Source organism: Arvicola amphibius, chromosome 13 (genome assembly GCF_903992535.2).
Source record: "Arvicola amphibius chromosome 13, mArvAmp1.2, whole genome shotgun sequence".
NCBI classification, from domain to species: domain Eukaryota; kingdom Metazoa; phylum Chordata; class Mammalia; order Rodentia; family Cricetidae; genus Arvicola; species Arvicola amphibius.
Window position 1 is genome coordinate 57091359 of NC_052059.1, and position 12832 is coordinate 57104190.

At 46.4% G+C, this 12832-nt stretch overlaps 1 protein-coding gene across 12 annotated transcripts in view; it reads right to left on the minus strand.

Moving 5' to 3' along the window:
- Zmym2 (zinc finger MYM-type containing 2) overlaps positions 1-9575 on the minus strand; it is a 78436-nt gene extending 68861 nt beyond the window's left edge. For 5 of the 12 annotated variants that reach the window (XM_038309824.2, XM_038309822.1, XM_038309821.2 and 2 more), the window contains exons 1-2: positions 9059-9192; positions 8154-8284 (exon numbers count right to left, since the gene is read on the minus strand). The gene's annotated coding sequence lies outside the window, so the exon portion shown is untranslated. The other 7 variants (XM_038309818.1, XM_038309817.1, XM_038309819.1 and 4 more) reach the window with 7 other exon arrangements.
- Between the last annotated feature and the right edge of the window lie 3257 nt (positions 9576-12832).

Genomic DNA, 12832 nt, shown 5'->3' on the forward strand with positions numbered 1-12832 from the left:
CATACAAATACACACAAACAAAATAATTAAAAATAATAAAATAGAAGCTCCAGATGATTTAGTGGGTTAAGATGACTTGTTTATGTTAAGGCCGGATGGTGGTGGTGCATGCCTCCCAAGTGCTAGGATTAAAGGCATGTGCTGCCACCACCACCACCTGACTGTCACAGGAATTTTTAAAGAAAAAAGTGGAAGACAACTAACTATATGGGGGAGGAAAAAAGACAGAATCACCAATGTGGTAGTTTGAATTTATTTGACCCCCAAAACCTCTTAGGGAGTGGCACTATTAGGAGGTGTGGCTATGGGAGAGTGGTGTGGCCTTGTTGGAAGAATGTGTTGGTGTGGGGACAGGCCTTGAGATTTCCTATACTCAGTGTCTCTGTAAACTTTCTGTTGCCTGCAAGATGTAGGACTCTCCGCCATTACTCCAGCACTAAGTCTGCCTGCATGCCACCATGCTCTTCACCGTAATAGACTGAATCTCTGAAACTGTAAGGAAGCACTCAATATTTATAAGAGTTGCCATGGTTTGGTTGCGGCACACTCGGGGAGGCAGAGGCAGGTGGATCTCTGTGAGTTCGAGGTCAGTCTGGTCTACAGAGTGAATTCCAGGACAGCCAGACATACAGAGAAAACCTGTCTCAAAAAAACCACAAAAAAAAATGCTATGGTCATAGTGTCTTAGTGTCTTTTAATAGCAATAGAAACATTGAGACAATCAATTAAGGGGGAAAAAGATACACTGAAGTTTCTCCAATATTCCCACTCAAAAATCAGTACAGAAGGCCAGGCGATGGTGGCGCACGCCTTTAATACCAGCACTCGGGAGGCAGAGGCAGGTGGATCTCTGTGAGTTCGAGACCAGCCTGGTCGACAGAGCTAGTTCCAGGACAGGCTCCAAAGCCACAGAGAAACCCTGTCTCGAAAAAAAAAAAATCAGTACAGAAAATCTGTGACCAAATTAGAGGGCTTCCCTGAACACCAGCAAGATAGCCTCTGATACCATCTACATAGAGACAACATCAGATCCAATAGGTTGAGAACTCATGCACCTTCCCGTTCAGATTGCAAGCCATGTACTTGTTTTAACTTGTGTTTCTGATTAAACAGTTCGAAACTGAGTTCTCAAGATCTGGTGATGTCCAAATCACCAGCTGTCCATAAAACTCAATTTAGAATTTACATTTAACAGTTTATAGAAATGATATTTTAGAGACTACAGAAGAGATCTAAAGAAACAAAAAATGTCAAACAGTCCATGTCCCCTTTGTGGTGCCATCCTACAGGGCTCTCTAAAATTTCATCATCCAAAAGCTCTCTGAACCTTTCCCTTTAGGTTTTCATAGAAGCTTGTGAACACTGATGATAAAGTTAACTTTCAACTCTTTCCCGTCCTCATCCTCAGAGGTAAGAGTTTTCGATTGAAAAATTCCAACCCTCTTATGTGTACCTCAGTCTTTCTAACTACTGGTCCCTTGCCCCATCCATATTCTGAAACCACCAAAGGACTGCCAGTCATCAGAAAACCTTGATAGCATAGATATCACTCTGGAGATTCATAAACTTCAGGAGTACTAAGCCAGGAAGAGGAACCAACAGTACATTTCAGCTAAAAGTGAACATAAACTAGTGAAAATACCTACCAAAGGGAGCTAGAGATGACTCAGCAGCTATAAACACTAAACTGCTCTTCCAAAGGATCCAGATTTTATTCCCAGCACCGACGTGGGTAATACACCACATCTCTAAATGTCCAGCTCCAGAACACCAGACACTCTCTTCTGGCCTCTATTGGCAACAGACATACACACAGCAATCAAGACATAGATGCAGGCAAATCACACATACACATAAAATATTAGAACTTTAGAAAAATGTTAATGAGGGTGGTGGTGGTGGTGGTGGTGCACACCTTTAATCCCAGCACTCAGGAGGCAGAAGCAGGCAGATCTCTCTGAGCTCAAGGCCAGTGTGATCTGTAAAGTTACAGGACAGTCAGAGCTACAGAGAAACCCTTTTGGGGGGTGGCGGGATGGAGGTTGCTACCAACGAAAGGAAAAATTTAAGAACCACTTGTGTAGCACGAAGAATATACACCCAGAGTCAGATATTGGAGCACAACTTGAAAACCAGAAAAGCAAAGCAGCCAAGCCACTAGAAGTCTTACCTCTACCACGGCTGGGCGACTGACCACAAACTGAACAGACTAAACCTCTCTCTCCCATTTTATATTCTCTCTAGTGCTAGGATTAAAGGTATGTGACTCCCTATGACTGGGAATAAAGGTGTGAGCCACCACCATCTGGATTTGTTTCTGCATTAATCAACTCACAGATTCATCTGCCTGACTCCGAAATCATGGAATCAAAGGTGTGTGCCACCGCTGCCTGACCTCTAGTGGCTTAGTTTTGCCCTTCTGATCTTCATGCAAGCTTTATTTATTAAAACATAAATAAAATACCACTATAAACTTGTATTAAATAAATACAAATTTAGACTCTAATGATCACTTATTACACTGAAAAAGAGAAAAAGGCTTATATTACCTTTTAATTTTGGGTAAGATATTTTATTTATGTACAGTATAGTGTATGGTTCTCTGTAAAAGCAGGAAGTGCTCCTACACTACTGAGCCATCTCACCAGGCCCCTTATAATGTCTTTTTGTTTTTAATTTTTTATTTACTTTTGACACAAAGTCTCACTATATAGCCTTGGCTAGCAAGAACTCAAGTAGAGCAGGCTGGCCTTGAATTCACAGAGCCCCACCTGCCTCTGCATCTGGAATTACAGGTGTGTGCTACTACACCCAGCTAATTGATACTTTTGATAAGTTTCTCATACTAATTTTTAAACACAAACACAATCTCTATGAGATACAACCACCACCCTATCAAAAAACAAAAAAAAAAAAAACAGTGAGGGGGCTGGAGAGATAGATGGCTCAGAGGTTAAGAGCGCTGCCTGCTCTTCCAAAGGTCCTGAGTTCAATTCCCAGCAACCACATGGTGGCTCACAACCATCTGTAATGAGGTCTGGTGCCCTCTTCTGGCCTTCAGGCATACATGCAGAGAGAATATTGTATACATAATAAATAAATAAAAATAAATAAATTAATTAATTAAAAAAAAAAAACAGTGAAAGACTACCTCAAAAGAATTTGAATCCCAGCACTTGGGAGGCAAAAGCAGAGGCAGAGGAATATCTGTAAATTCTAGGACAGCAAAAGCTACAGAGAAACTTTGTCTCAAAAAAAAAAAAAAAAAAACCTATGGTAGAAAACAATTGGGAAAGACACCGAACATCAACTTTTGACTTCCACATGTACACACATGTATGTACCAAATGTACATGCACATACATACAACACATACAATTCTGGCCATGAAGAGCTTATTCTTGGCAAAAGAAAGAAGTTATTATTTCTAATTTTCGATGGTCTGTTAGGAACTTAAGAGACATAAGACAGCTTCAGCTGTCAAGGTGGCATAGCCTAGAGTAATCTAAGGGAGAGTTGCAGTTCAGGGACTGCTCAAATCAGATTGGCCTGTGCCCTGTCTGAGGAATGTCATTGACTTATGATGTGGAGGGCCCAGCCCAACATGGGCATCTCTGGGCCAAGTGGACCTGGGCTTAAAGAGTTTATCTAGAGCCTTTAATCCTAGCACTCGGGAGGCAGAGGCAGGCGGATCTCTGTGAGTTTGTGGTTAGCCTGTTCTACAACAGCTAGTTCCAGGACAAGCTCCAAAGAAACACAGAAACCCTGTTTCAAAAAAACAAAAGAAAGGAAGAAAGGAAGATAGAAACAAAGAAACAAAGAAAGGAAGAAACAAAGAAAGAAAGAAAGAAAGAAAGAAAGGAAGGAAGGAAGGAAGGAAGGAAGGAAGGAAGGAAGAAAGAGTTTATCTAAACCAGGTGGTGGCAGATGCCTTTAATCCTAACACCAGGAGACAGAGGCAGGCAGATCTCTGTGAGTTCGAGGCCAGCTTGGTCTACGAGAGTAAGTTCCAAGACAGGCTCCAAAACTACAGAGAAACCCTGTCTCAGAGAAGAGGGGGGAAAAAAAGGGGGAAAAAAAGCTCATCTAATTATTCTTTATTAATAAAAACGCAGAAGTCAAATATTACAGTAAGAACCTGAACTGAATGATCAGAAAAGTGGCAGAGAAGCAACTACTGACCTCCTCTCTTTGGTTCTTCAATCCAAGAAGGACGAGACCCTCTCTTCCCGCACTACTTCATGCGTCTTTCTGTCCTCAGTCTCCCAAAACCTCTATGGTTAATTTTGGTCAGCTAGTAGTTATCTTCGCCCTCTGATTCAAAGTGAATTTTATTGGCAGTCTAGGAAATATCAGAATGTGATTAAAATATCTGACATAATGGATTATTTAAGAAAACTAGATAAACCCAGCATAATGGTGCACACTTTTAATCCCAGCACTCAGAAGGCAGAAGCAGGTGTATCTCTGTGAATTCAAGGAGAGCCTCGTCTATAAGTGAAGTTACAAGAAAGTCAGGGCTGTTATATAGAGAAAGCCCCCGCTCTGAAAAATGAAGAGAGCAATAGAGAAAGAAACTCTAGATAGACATGAGAGAAGACAGAAAAAAAAGGAAGGAAGACAGGAGGGAAGAAAGACTAGATAAACATGAGCCTGGGAGCAAGCCAGAAAGTAAGCAAGGAAGCAGTGTTCCTACATAGTTCCTGCTTCCACTTCACACCCCAACTTCCCTCGACGTCTAATTCACAGAGATCGGCCTGCCTCTGCCTCCAGAGTGCTGGGATGAAAGGTGTGCACCACCACACCAGGATTCAGCAACAAGTCCAGCTTGACCAACTCTCTTTTTACCATGAGTTTAGCACTGGCAATGGAAATGCTCTTGCTACTGCTATGCTAAAAATGAGTGAATGAATAAATGAATGACTATAATGCAGTTGTTCTAAAACTAAGATAACACAAGCTGAGGTTGTAGCTCAATGGTAGAGCTCTTGCCTAGCAGGAGACCCTAGATTAACCCCCCATTGTTAGTCAAAGAAAGGCAGGTAAGCAAAGAGAGAAAGGGAAAAAAAGAAGAAAGGAAGATGGACTACCGATATAAATTTCCAATTTCCAACTCCAAACACATAAAACAGAATTTCCTGGATGGTATACAAACAATAATGAACTGTAATTGCTGCTCTGAACCGATACTTCAAACTTGGGCACTCATCGCACAGCCTGTTTTTTCTCCCTGGCAACTTTATGAGTTGTATGTATTCGGATCTGCACACCTTTTAGATGAGTATGTTCAATTTGTAAAATCCTCACCATATACTGCTAGTATTAGAAGGAAAATTAATCAACTAAAGTTAAAATAAAAATTTACTAAACATGGACTCCAGGATATCTGTTTCCTAATGAGATATTCCAGAAAGAGAAAGATAGAAAGACAGACAGACACTTTCTCTCTCTCAAGTTACCACTGGCTCACAAATGGAATCCCAGCACTCAGACTGGGTTAGCAGTCTAAGCTTTTCTTGTAATCCTTAAAGACACACAGCAAGAAGCAAATAAGAGGTCTAAGGTTTCTTATAAGAAGTCCCTTTAACATAATAAAGTATGTGTTAATGGTATCAATGAAATAGGACAGATAGCAATGCATAAAGAGACAAAATTAAAATATACCACAACTAACTTGACAACAAAGAGTTCCATCATTTCATACATATTCTTTTCTATCACAGTAATACCAGAACATCTATTAAAGGCAAAGATGCACTTTGTCCCAACAGCACTGCTTGCATACTTCTGTACCTCAAACAAGCAAAACAAAGAGACTACAAAATGAACCCAGTTATACAATCTATGGTCTGACAGGCTCACATACATGCAAGCTGAAAACGCTCTTCTGTCAGCTTCTATGGAATACCAAAGTGCCTGACAAAGAACTGACTCACCAAATGAGGAACACAAAGCCAGGCCATGTCAGGTGGCGCATACCTGCAATCCAGCACCTGGAATGCTGAGGGAGGTGGATCTGAGTTCAGGGCCAGCTTGGTCTACAAAATGAGCTTCAGGACTATATAGTAAAACCTCATCTCAAATAATAGTAATAACAATAAAATTCTTACAAAATTTGCAGACTAATCGGGACATATACTGCAAAAAATAATACTGCTACAAACAGCCTCTATTGGTTGAGGCAGTAAAAAAAAAAAAAAAACTGAGTGAAGCAGGCCATGGAGGCACGTGCCTGTAACATCACCAACTAAGAAACAGGCAGAAAGAACAGCACACAGACATCCTGTGCTACACAGTGAATTCAAAGCCAGTCTGGGTCATAATCCTAGTCAAAATTAAATAAATAAATAAATGCAAGTTAAGTTTGAGTGTATTCCTATCCCCTTTATTTTTTCCAAGACAGGGTTTCTCTGTATGGCCCTGGCTATCCTAGAACTCACTCCCTAGACCTCACTGGACTCAAACTCAAGAGATCCACCTGCCTCTGCCTTCTGAGTGGTGGGATTAATGGCATGAGCCACCAACGTCTGGCATTCTCTTATTTTTTAAAAAGACATTCAACAGGATTCAAACACTTTTTATGTTTCTACTTCCAAGCAGGAAAAGTTCATTTTGACTCAGTTTCAAATTTGAGATGTCATGAGAATCTTAAGGTAGAGAGCATGGTTGTTGATGTTGGGCTCCACCAATCATACTGCCAAGTTCAGACCTGGCTTTACTGAATATTACCCCATATCTTTCTATGTCTATTTCCTCCTCTGCAAATTAAGAATGAAAAAGATATTCAAAAGGGAAAAATATTAGCTATACCACCAAGTTTTATAAATTCAATTACTTAATACACGTTAAAAACTGTTTAACTTTAGGTTGGATTGATGGCTCTGCAATCAAAAGAAAGCATTTGTTCTTGAAGAGGATCCAAGTTCAGTTTCCAGCACTCACACATTGGCTTACAACATCTCCAGTTACAGGGGATCCAATACCCTCTTCTGACATCCTTGGGCATTAGATACATGTATTGTGCACATTCATTCATATAAGCAAAATACTCATACATATAAAAAATATCAAAAGAAACTATAAGTACCAATTATTATAACACACCTTTGAAAGTCTACAAATTACAACTCGAACTGTGCTGGGCTCAGGAATGATGTCTGGAACTAGGGATGTAGCTCAATCGGTAGAGTACTTGCTAGCATGCAGGAAACATTGGGTTTGATTCCCAGCACCACATAAACCTGACAAGAAGGCATACACCTGTAATTCCAGCACTTGTAAAGTTGAGACAGAGGGGTCAAGTTCAAAATCACCTAGGCTATGCAACAAAAGTTCAAGGTCAACCCGGGAGGCCACAGACTCCATCTCAAAATAAGTGACAGAGCTAGCAAGATGGCCAAGTGGAGAGAGGTGCTTGCTGCAGGAGCTTAACAACCTGAGCTGGCTCCATGGAATCCAGTAAGCCTCAAAGAGTAGAACCAACTCCAATACCTTACCTACACACTGGTGCTGCGGAATAAGCACCCAACACAAATACATCAGATATACACAACAAAAACTTTAGCAATTAAGAAGAGTGAGTTAATGGAAGATCAGTCAACACCAGAGAAGAAAGAGTAACTACACAGCTCCAAGCAGTTTCTACTTGATGAGGTGAAACAGTAGATAGATACTAAAGAAACAGATATTTTGTCATTTCTTAACCAAAGACATGAAAATATCTAGAAATACATCCACCGTTAAGGACCAAATTTTGTCATTTAGACCATAAATTTAAAAAGTTAAGCAGCTCTCTCTAGTTTTCCAATACCTTAGATCAATTAACCATTATGACAAGAAAAATGTCAAAAATGGTTGCGTGCACTACAAACGAAATAACGTTAATTCCCATTTTGCAACTCTAGAGGGCACCAGAAATATGCCCTCCTTCACACCACCCCTCCTCCCCGGTAACGTGAGCAGCTGCAGAAGCCCGTCGTCTGGTTGCTGAGGTTGGTATTGCAGCAGCAGAAGCGATGTCTGCAGCGGTGGAAACAGCAGCGCCCACTCCCAGCTGCCTCACCAGGCATCAGTCGGGCTTCTCTCCGGGAGCAGCTGCCACCCAAGCGAAGACTCCTCCCCCTGAAAACAACCAGGAAGACCAAGTACCATACCTGAACCCCTATAAAGCTGACGATGTCCTCTGTATTAAACAACAAATTGGATGCAAAGGACTCACAATGGGGGTGTTTTCCTCACTTTCTGCCAAAGATGCACCAGATAGGGTTGAACGAAATTTCTGGTCCTGGGATAAGAGAAAAAAGGAAAATAAAAATGGATCAACACGCAATCTGGTAGGAGCACCAAGTCTATTTCACCAGGAGGAGGCAGAGAAGGGACTAAGAGGTCAAGGAGGTTCGGCCCTCTATTATTACCCCGAGCCCACGCAAAACAGCCCACTCCTAAACAAGTGAAGCTAAATATTTATTTGGGGCCAAAACGTATGTGAAAACCACAATCTCCAGGGGAAGGGACCTGAGGGCATCAAGCTGCTCCTGGGAAAGGGGGGGGGGCAAACATTGCCCCGACGCCAGCAAGGGGACTTGCACTCCTTCTGAAATCTTACCACCCAGTCATTCCAATCAAACTCAGCACCAATTTACAGGTAAGAAACAGTTCACGTCTGCGTTGGGCTGATATTGTCCATATTTGCCCCAAGCAGTTGCCCTGGGCCCGAGGTTTGCCCCCCCTGCAGTCCGCGACCGGCAGCGCTGCCTCCCCGTCCGCCATTAGAGACCCAGCCAAACAATACGTGCGGAGCAAGAGCCGCGCAGCACAGCGCCGGGGAGGAGACCAGCGACGAAGAGGACCCGGCGAGACTTAGGCGGCGCCGCTCGCCTTCGAAAACTTGGGGTCTCGGTCAGGGAGAGAGGGTGGGAGCGCGGACCCCAGGAGGGAGGGCCAACGGGCCCCTCCCCGGCCCGCCCGCCCGCCCGCAGCACAGAAAGGAAAACACCCCACGACCTCCGGCCGCCGCCGCCTGCGCCCCCCGCGCCCCCAGCCCCGGCGTCCGCCTCACCCAGCCCGCCCGGCCGCGCCCGCGCTCCCTCAGCCTTCGGGTAGCACGCGAAGCCGCCCGGGACATGAGCGCGGCCCCCAGCGCACCCCGAGGCCCCAACGCAGCAGCGGCGACACCGGCCGCCGCGGGCTGCTAAGCCCGGGTCGGTGGGAGGCTCCCGAGGCTGCCCTCACCCATCTCCGCCTCCCCAGTCGCCCCCGCCTCTGCCTCCTCCTCCCGAGGCTGCGCTGCTCCCAGCCACCCCCACTCTCCGCGGCCCTCGACAGGAAAGACAGCGGGGATAAGCCTCACCCGGTTCTGGCTGCAGCTCCGCGGAACGAACCTCCCCTCCCCCGGCCCACCCCCCTTCGGCGACACGCACAACTCCGCTCGGTCCAGTCCCGGCTTTAGCGCTGGTGAGGAGGAGGTAGAGGAGGCGGCGGCACGGCGGAGCCCTGGGAGGCCCCGCCCTCCGCACGCTCATTGGCTGCTGGCGAAGGCGGCCCGGAATGCCTCGGGCATGTCTATTGGCTCCGTCGGCCTTCGTTCAGGACCCTCCTCGGTGAGGTAGTCAGACCGGCTGTCCGTCAAAACCGGGCCACGCCCTCGTGCCTGCCGTTCCCTCCCTCCCCCTCACCCCGCCGCCAGCCTCGGGCTCAGTCCTCCCTCCCTCCCTCCTTCCCTCCCTCCTTCCCTCCCTCCCTCCCTCGGTGCCCCTGCCCCGCCCCCACTCGCCGGGTCCGCCGGGGTCAGGAGCCCGAGAGGCGAGGCCCGCGGTACGGATCGCCGCGCGGCCTCGGGACGGGGGAGTCTTCGTCGAGGCTTCCCGCGGGGCCGGGATCGGGCCACCGGGCCTCGGCCTCCAGACGGTCGCCGCGGTCCCCCGCGACTCTGCTCGAGGAGCGACGCGGCCTCGATGCCCCGGCGTCCTCCCTGTCCAGGTCGCCAAGACCCGGGAGACGGCCGAGCCCCGCAGTGCCTGCGGCGGGCCGAGGGGGCGGGCCGGGCCGCGGCTGCAGGGGACTGGCGCGCTGGCGGCCGTGCGGGCGCTTCCACCTTGCCTCGCCCGTGGGAATGGTCCCCCACCTCCGCCATGGCTGCGGCGGGAGGAGACGTCGTCCTCCATTTTGTGGGATCTGTTGGGACAACTTGGTGCCCATCAGAACCGAACCCCGTGGGGCCGGGAAACTTGGCGCTGACAGCCCTGACCGCGCTCTGCCATCGGCCGTGCCCTCGGCGGCTAAGGGCCTGCGCGCCTAGGTTGCGGCCGGGCCACACGACGGTGCGCGCCCCGGGTACCCGGGCTGTCCGGGCTCGGCCGTCGGTGCCAGGCAGAGCGCGCTCTCCCGGGCCTGCCCAGCGCCTGTGCCCTACATTGACGGGGCCTGGGCCACCGCGCCTTTCGCTCCTCCTGCCCGACGTGGCCCCGTGGGCAGCGACCCTCGACCGGGAGCCCGGCCGGGCGCGTTCGGAGCGGAGCCGCGGGAGGGCGGCACGAGGGTCTTTTGTTCCTCGTCTACACCTACGTCTGCGGCGGATGTCGTGGTGCGGGATTTCCAGGACTCCCTGTAAAGACCTAGCAGATGCACCTCGCCCTGGCGGTTGTTAGCGGGATTACAACTGATGCTGTTGGTTACTTCCCCAGCCAAATGGATGAGTGCATTAGACCTCAATTTTCGGATTGACAATACTGCCTATTAATGAAAATATGACGTTACATTTTAAAGCTCTTCAAAATGATAATGAACATGAAATTTTTAATGAAGTGAATTATCGATTAAGGACTCAAGACTAATGTGTAAATTCTAGTGAATACCATTTACAAAGAGTAACATGGTAGAAATTGGTTCATTCTCAATAAAAAAAAAAATCTGCTTTCACCCGCGTCTAAATTACGTACACGCGCTGTTCACTTTTACTAACTGAAAGAGACCTACATTATTTGACCTAGCTTTTCAAGGAATATTTTTCAGAAAATTTTATAAACATTTTTTGTTTTCAAAACACTAAAACTTACTTGTGAAATTTCATATTACACAATACTGTTTTGCATACTCAATGTCATTGTCACAACAGGAATGTCCTCTTAATAAATGTGAGGAACAAGAAAATTCGCTAAAAATGTGGCAGTATCCATTTTCTGCTGCAATCTAGGCCATATTGTTTTGTTTTTTAATTTTTCATACAATATATTTTCATCATGTTTTCTCCCCAGCTTCTTGAACCTCCTCACCTCCCTACCCCTACCTCATGTCCTTTCTCTCAAAAAATAAAACGCAAATGGGAAACTGGTAAAACAGAAAAATGCCAAAACGTGACAAGCAATGCTGGTGCACACCTTTAATCCCAACTTTAAGGAAGCAGAGGCAGGTTCATCTCCAAGTTCGAGGTCAGCCTAATCTACAAAGTGAGTTTCTGGGCAGTCAAGGCTACGCAGAGAAACCCAGTCTTCAAATAAGCAAATAAGTAGATAATGCCAAAATGCAAAAAAGAGTGCACTTAAAACAGCAAGGAGTTGGTGTGTGTTGGCCCTACTACTCCTGGGCACCCGGCTGCCTGGACAGGTGGTTGAAATACTCAAAGACACTCCCTTGGAGACAACTAATTTTCCGTTTGCCAGCAGATAATAGTTGCAAATAGCTTCTTGGGTAGGCGTGGGACCCCAGGGTCCATTTCTTCCTCACAATGCTGGAACCTTAACCCCTGCAGGTCCCATGAGTTCTGTCCCAGCCTCTCAGAGAGGTCATAAGTGTATCATTCCTGTTGTTTATAACAGTGGGACCCCAGGGTCCACTTCGCCTCACAGTGCTGGAACCTGAACCCTTGTAGGTCCCATGAGTTCTGTTCCAGCCTCTTGAAGAGGTAATGTGTATCAGTCCCTGTGGTTTCCTTGTAGTCATCCACCACTTTGGGCTCTTAAAATCCTATTCTCTTCTACTGAATACATTCCTGAGCCTGAGCCTTGAGGGAGGGAGTCTGATGAAGACATTAGAGCCATATTCCTTTAAAAAAAAAAAAAAAAGATTTATTTATTGTGTATACAACATTCTGCCTCCATGTATACCCACACCCCAGAAGAGGGCGCAAGATCTAATTACAGATGGTTGTGAGCCACCATGTGGTTGCTGGGAATTGAACTCACAGCCTCTGAAAGAGCAGCCAGTACTCTTAACCACTGAGCCATCTCTCCAGCCCCCAATTAGAGCCATATTCTAAGTCGACTACCTGAACTTATGGTTAGAAGTGTTTTTTTTGTGGTAAGATCCTTGATTGGCTTGCCTCAGGCTGTTCACATTGGAGCAGCTTTAGACTGCTGTCGCTTCCCTGATGGTGTTGCTGTTTTATACTTCACTATTCTCTGGTGACAATCTGAGCTGGATCCCTGGAACCCACGTGGTAGAAGGCAGGTGTGCCTAACCCTTCTTGGAAAATGCTCAAGTATTTATTTAGTTAATTGAAACAGGTTCTTACACCCCAGGATGGCCTAGAACTCAAATATGTAGCTAAGGAATACCTTGAATTCCTGGTCCTTCTTCCTTCACCTCCCCAATTCTGAGATAAGCGTGTGCCACCTAACTCTCCCTGCTCAAATGCCTCATATACTCCACACTGGCCTACTTACATTGTGGCTGAGAATGACGTTGAACATTTTTTTTTTCAAGACAGGGTTTCTCTGTAGCTTTGGAGCCTGTCCTGGAACTAGCTCTTGTAGACCAAGCTGGCCTCACACTCACAGAGATCCGCCTGCCTCTGCCTCCCAAGTGCTGGGATTAAAGACATGCACCACCACCACCC